This window comes from Mya arenaria, chromosome 6, assembly GCF_026914265.1.
Source record: "Mya arenaria isolate MELC-2E11 chromosome 6, ASM2691426v1".
NCBI lineage: Eukaryota > Metazoa > Mollusca > Bivalvia > Myida > Myidae > Mya > Mya arenaria.
This window is the reverse complement of record NC_069127.1, coordinates 11,472,345-11,479,816: the sequence shown is the minus strand read 5'-3', so window position 1 is coordinate 11,479,816 and position 7,472 is coordinate 11,472,345. Positions and strand designations below refer to the sequence as shown.

Below are 7,472 nucleotides of genomic sequence, written 5' to 3'. Positions count from 1 at the left end.
GTCCGAATTACTATACCCGTATTTTAATAACCGTGTATGTAAGTAGAAAACAGCGCCTTTCCTATTTTATGTTCAAAGTGCAATTCAACACGCTCGTTATTCTTTCAGAATCCTTTATTCAATCTGGGTGTAGGACTGTTATTGGTCTCCAGATTGAATTAATTATAATGTAAATGAAATATTACTTGATAAAAGATCCATCGTCTGTATACTTCACACTAGCGGGGAAACACTAGCGGTTACGCTACTGTATTGCTGTTATGTTTATTACACAAATTTACAGCCTGATTGTACAGAAGGGGAATTAGCTCAAGTGGTAGAGCGCTCGCTTAGCATGTGAGAGGTACCGGGATCGATACCCGGATTCTCCAGATTTTTTTTCATAGATATATATATATTTTTTTTATTCTATATTATAACACCGATTGAAAAACAGAAATTATACTTTTAATAATAAAAAGTTATTATAGACTTTAACCTTTAAACAGTAAACGAAGAAAAACTTATCTTACTAAATTTTAAAAAAGTGTTTCAAACAATCAATATGTTACGCATTCCAAATATAATTATTAATAATTTTTTAAATTTAACATCTTTAAAACAGCGCGCAAGTAAAGAAGTTGAAATTGGAAATAATTAATTTTTAAGTTTTGATTGCGTTACATATTAAGATTGACAGGTAATTTCGATTATGAAACACAACCATTCTTCCACATTACTTTGTTTTCCTTGACCATTTTGTTCGACGATTTTATCATGGTTGGAATCATCGCTTGGGAAAGGTGCTACACTGTTTGTATGTTTTCTTACCAAATTAAGCTATTTTGTTATTTTTATAAAAGAAAGGACAAACGACCTGAGATCCCTTCCAGCAATTGTGATAGTCAAACATAAAATGACATTCCGCATTCTTGTGGTTTTTAGACAGTTTTCTTATTGATATATCTGTATCTATGTAAACAGTTCGATTTATATTTACACAACAATCAACATTCAGGTGAAAATTAGACCGACACTTTGATGTGGCTAGGAAAGATGGGCAACGGAGGAAGTCTGTGAATTAAATGTAATTATGCTTTCTTATTGTATCATTGATGGTTTGGTAGGTGAATCAGTCCTAGCTGGGCCTGACCCCCCCCCCCCCCCCAGCTAAACAAGGACGTACTATTTCTGTGCATTTTTTTACCCTTGTTCACTATGTCTGTAACTTAGATTCTTTACTTCAGCCATAGGCTAAACGTTCAAAGCTACATGTGCTTGAATATTGTAATAATTAAATTGAATGCCATTGATATCCTTCAATAAAACACACTCTCAGCATCTGACCACTTTAGTTCAAAAGGCCGGATCGGAGGGTCCAGTTTCACGGGTCGCTCTGATTTCTGCCAGTCAGGTACCGCAAACAGGCCTTTGTGAGGGGTTGGTTAGTATATCCTTCCGATGTCAGATTTCTACACGAGTAATTAAATCGAGCCTGCTTCCAATTAATTGTTCATTGGTTTCTTGTTTATTTTATAAATATTTATCGTTTACTTAACCGTTAGCCGTTCGTGCTGGTCGCCATGTCAACAAGTGGCCGCGCGTGCCGGACATATGGCAGCTCACGGGTTGCAGGGTTATAACAAGTATATTGCCGGTGACCAGAAGTTTCTATATGCCCTTTTTACAATTTTTTTTTTTTAATTTAGTTTAATTGTTCAATTAGTTGACATTATAATTATATAGGTAATTGAAACTTAAGGTTTGACCACAGGAATTCAATTACTTAAAACATGTCCCTCATAATTAAGTGACCTTTTCAAAGTTATATGTCGTGCGGCACATGGGTCGATGAAGATTTTGGTTTTCATGATCTGAATACTTCATTTCTTTTCCTCAATTGACCTAATAATTTATGCATGATGTATGTGTGTTCCGGCTGTTTGACAGACACGGTTGGTTCCGACGTCCCTGGTTTCCGTCTGTCAGCACCGGCCGTCCTCGCTGACTACTGGGAGGCAAGCCGTCCACTGCCTAAGACAGACCAGCTATTGTCTCAGCAACGAGAGCTTGGAACCATTTGGGTTCATTTGCAATACATTCATATTTCTGGAAAGACAAAAACACGATTGGAATGTTTAATGTTTTATGCTCTCATTTTGGTATCAGGTAATTCGAGGGCGATGCAGCTTGTTCTTTGTCTAGTCTCGTTGGAGATGTATTTTTATGTTAATTTCGAGGCAAATGTGTTTGAATAAAGGCATCCATTCCTCTACAGGGAGCGTCAATTAGATCGCATTTCACCCGACTAGAAACAGTTGCCTTCTCCTGACCTCGACAACAAAGGGTTCAATACACAAAATACATCAAGGTTCAAACCATTAAATTTGAAACTAATCAATACATTGTGATACACAAACGTCTGACGGGACCCCATCTGCTGGAGTCACTGACTCTGTAATTCACAAGATCACGTGGGCAGGTGATTCCGGCAGCTTCTGAATCAGAACCATTGCGAACCATGTGTCAAAATTTGCTACCATATGTCAAAATTGTTACTATATATAGATTTTGACGAAAATTCGCTTGTGGTTTGATTATTACATTTATTTGTATTTTTATCTTTGATTATTTTTTCGGTTCAGTAGACTAAGCACTTTAATCATTCGAAACTGAAAGCCACCACAATGACTTTCGCAATTAAGCATCCCATTACCCTCAATACACAGCCTCCGTTCTCCTGTGGTAATAGCGGCACCTGTCACATCTTCTATTAGACATCTAATGACACTGTTGGATGAAAAGTTTTTAAGTCGTGGCTATATCTTTCACTAGATTGAATTAAAACTTTAGAAATGAAAGAATTTCATTAAAAACCTAGACGACACTGTCAGACTGCAGCTGTCGTACAGTTGTGTGTATTTGTATAGGATTGCGACAGGCTCGTGCCATTTTTACATATCAAAAGACTTTCAAATGTAGGTAATATTACAAAATTACGAGTTTCTTCAGTCTCATCAAAAGGCGATGCGATGCGCGACGAAATAGTTGTTATATGAGGCGGGCGATGTCGGGACCCGGGTCTGACTCCGATATGAGATTTGCGGGTGCTCAACAACTGTTATGTAAGGTTTGACATATCCTCGTATACATGCTTCTTTTTACTGTTGGGTGAAACTCTCCATAGAAGAACAAAACAGTTGCACCTATTACTTTTGAAATGCTATTGCCGCCTAGATGGTTTGGCTCGGAAAGAGCGTCAATGGTTTGGCTCGGAAAGAGCTTAATTGGTTTGGCTCGGAAAGAGCATCATTGGTTTGGCTCGGAAAGAGCGTCAATGGTTTGGCTCGGAAAGAGCTTTAATGGTTTGGCTCGGAAAGAGCGTCAATGGTTTGGCTCGGAAAGAGCTTAATTGGTTTGGCTCGGAAAGAGCATCATTGGTTTGGCTCGGAAAGAGCGTCAATGGTTTGGCTCGGAAAGAGCTTTAATGGTTTGGCTCGGAAAGAGCGTCAATGGTTTGGCTCGGAAAGAGCTTTAATGGTTTGGCTCGGAAAGAGCTTCAATGGTTTGGCTCGGAAAGAGCGTCAATGGTTTGGCTCGGAAAGAGCATCAATGGTGTTGACTCGGAAAGAGCATCAATGGTTTGGCTCGAAAAGAGCTTTAATGGTTTGGCTCGGAAAGAGCATCAATGGTTTGGCTCGAAAAGAGCTTCAATGGTTTGGCTCGGAAAGAGCTTTAATGGTTTGGCTCGGAAAGAGCATCAATGGTGTTGACTCGGAAAGAGCTTTAATGGTTTGGCTCGGAAAGAGCTTCAATGGTTTTGCTCGGAAAGAGCATCGATGGTTTGGCTCGGAAAGAGCTTCAATGGTTTGGCTCGGAAAGAGCTTCAATGGTTTGGGTCGAAAAGAGCATCGATGGTTTGTCTCGGAAAGAGCTTCAATGGTTTTGCTCGGAAAGAGCTTCAATGGTTTTGCCCGGAAAGAGCATCAATGGTTTGGCTCGGAAAGAGCTTCAATGGTTTTGCTCGGAAAGAGCATCGATGGTTTGGCTCGGAAAGAGCATCAATGGTTTGGCTCGGAAAGAGCTTCAATGGTTTGGCTCGAAAAGAGCATCGATGGTTTGGCTCGGAAAGAGCATCAATGGTTTGGCTCGGAAAGAGCATCGATGGTTTGGCTCGGAAAGAGCATCAATGGTTTGGCTCGGAAAGAGCATCGATGGTTTGGCTCGGAAAGAGCTTCAATGGTTTGGCTCGGAAAGAGCTTCAATGGTTTGGCTCGGAAAGAGCTTCAATGGTTTGGCTCGGAAAGAGCTTCAATGGTTTGACTCAGAAAGAGCTTCAATGCTCATCAACGTAGACAGTGAGCTTGGACACTGCGGTACTTTAGTACGGGAGACCTGTTGCCCGAGCCGGCCCGCACAACAGTCTGTTGACGCTGTTGATTCCCGTCACGGTAGGGTGCTCAACAGTAGGCGAACAGTGTAAAAATTTACACCTGCTCATCTTTTTTGTAAAGCAGAGCTAATTCATTACCAGTGAGGAGGCAGCTGTATGCAAATGCGGCTGAGGTCGGGCCACACGAAGATGATGTTCAACTATTTTCATTATTGGCTGACAACAAGGCACTGGAACACGCCGCTACCGGCCGTATAATTATTCGCGTGCCGATACATCTGCCCCGAGGCGCTTTTACCAGTTTTGCCCTATAAACCCATATCGAATTTAATATCGAATTAGACTATAATATCCAGAACAACGACCGATATTAATTTCTAATCTCATATTGTATCGCCATTTCAGCCGAAATGGGTGGTTAAAATAATGACAATTCAGAAATTTTGATATAAGGTTTAAAGATCGATGCACAGGCTCTTGAGCTGACAGCCCAAAAGGGGTTATTCGCGTGCAGTAAACCAGTTACTATGGCAATATTTTTCTACCCCACCCCCAGAATAATATTATGTATTTGCTGTATGACATCGTTGACTTGTGGTCGCGTGGGTTATTATAATTTCGTATGTTTTATTAGACCGAGTTTCGTTTGAGCAAACATGTATCGGTGTTGAACACTTCAAGCAGCTATTCATACTCCTATGGCAAAACATTTCTATGGATACGAAATGAAAGAATGAGCGACAGATACCGGCACATTGGTGTTCCGAGCTCTCGACTGCATCTGTCGATTGTATTTCTGGGGTTCTCTTTGAAAAAAAGAGCCCCAAAAAGTTGGCACAGCGGTTCATTAGTTATCAGCGTCACATCTGATGCTGCCGTCGCGATATTTAACTAAGGAGTCAAGTGTCGGTGGACTATTGTCAATATCACTCCCAATTAATAACTGATCATGGTGAACATTGAACCCGGAATCAGAAGAGGTCCAAACAAAGCCCGGGTGATGTACGGGTATGTATTCAGTGGACAGCTGGTTCCAGGCTTGGGTACCGTTACCCAGCATTGTTCTTCCTTCATGAGGACAAGGGAGGTCCCGTTAGCTCCATTGTCAGCGCCAGTAGTTAAATATTGTAATTACTAATTAATGGGACACCTGCGTCATTAGCACACAGATGCTGGCGTCGCTATTTCTGGGAAATGTGTATTGGAATACGGGCTAGGATGCCATCACAGCGACTGAAATAGGGTGATAGGCAGTTATTGCGATACCTCATCTCATATTGGGTCTCAATGCCAGAATAGCATTTGAAGCAAGACATTTATTAAAAGTACGGAATCAGAATCAAGAATACTTGGATTCTGGAAATATGAAGTTAGTAGGTGTCCTGTATGACAATTGAAAGTGGCATTCTTATTCAAAATCAATACATACACATGGTTAACAAGCATTAATTTTGACTATAAACCTTAAATCACCCACTAAATAATGCATTTATGGGAAATATCAATTACTGAAAACAAGATTGTCAAAGTGATTTTAATAGCAGAAAGCGCAAAAATATTAAATGATTGGTGAATGCTAAAATATTTACTGTGGTCTACTGTCATCTCATAAGGTAGAAATACCGTGTTTTCTGCACCTTTCTTTCAAATTAAACTCGGTATCCTCCATAAGAACCATTGTTTTCGATATTTATCTATCCTTTTTGGAATATTAATACAAAATTATTAATTGTGGTAAATCTTATATGGGAGTAAGAGTTCATGTTTTAAGTAAGTGAAACGTGCCCCGTACGTGCCTTTTTGACCTTGCCTCTGTATCATAGCCTACATTTCGGGCAATTCAAACTTACAGACCCTTGGTTATTGGCAATTTGTATCTAATTATGTTTGTGTGAAGGAATGTAATCAGCGCTAATGTTCTTTGTACACCATGAAGTCCACCTTTTGTCCCGAAACAAGTGTTTCTCTACATTTCAAAACATATTCGATTAGCACTTTAAGCTTCACCTTAAATTGTTATTCATTTTAACACTTTAATCTTTTTTTATCGTTGTAATGTACCTAACCCAAACCTATCCCATTTCCATTGTGTGTCTCAATTGCTCCATTATAAGCGCACCTTTGATCTCGCTGTCCACTTACTGTCCGAAATTCGCCTGATCCGTGTACCCGCCATTTTCACATAGTTGACCGACCCTTATACAGTATGTATAGAGAAATTTCGATATTTTAAGGTCTTTAGGGGCATGAAGCGATCTGTTGTATCTGAAACGCCTTAAGAGGAAAAGAAATGGAGGGCTAATTGTAGGCAAAGCTGTAAAGTGACCAGTCCGACCAGTCCGGGTGATTTATTTGGAAGGACACAAAATACGTGTTCTTAAGATTATTTCAAAACAGGTTCGGTAGAACTGGTATTTTTCTCGGCGGGGCGAGCTCTGTCCCACCGGCGCTGTACGGCCGTGGCTGATCGAGCACAGGGAAATGCGTGGATAGATGTGGCCGTAATCCACTTGACAGCTCTCGTAGCCTGGGAAGGCGTAGATTTCTTTAGAAAATCATTGTAAGATTGCGCAACATGGTCCGGCCGCCTGTCAAATAATCGCACTAAGATTCCCATACCGCACTGGGTAACCGCGCGCCCGGGCTCGGATGTTTGGGCTTGGATTAGCATCCTTTATAGTTGGACCTGGGAAATCATGGTGGTCCCAGTGACACGCTGGGATTTGAGAGGCTCGGACCGTCTTTTGGACGTAGGTTACGTCAAAATGGGCAGTAAGGTATTAATGATTATCCCTCATGAAAACAATGGTATCAATGCTTCTTAAAATCAAAGGAAACGTATTACCATGCGGCACATTCTTAGGTGTAACATCGTCCAGGGAGGCATATAGCGGCTGATCACGATAAACACGAACAGCCTCTTCTAACAAAGGCAGAAACGTGTCAAGAGAACAAAAAAGTTAACTAAGTAAAACATTCCTTTGCAAGACAATAAACATACGAAATGAATAATCGGGCATATGTCGGATTGCTTTGTGCCGAATGTAGGATGTCGCGGGGTCACGCTGGATCTATTACAAACTTAATACACCTTGATTAC

The 7,472-nt window shown here is 40.6% G+C and overlaps 1 non-coding gene across 1 annotated transcript; it reads left to right on the top strand.

Annotated features, from left to right (window-relative positions):
* Positions 1-298: 298 nt before the first annotated feature.
* Trnaa-agc (transfer RNA alanine (anticodon AGC)) lies at positions 299-371 on the top strand. The gene has a single exon. It is a non-coding gene; the product is annotated as a tRNA-Ala (tRNA).
* The last annotated feature ends 7,101 nt before the right edge of the window (positions 372-7,472 follow it).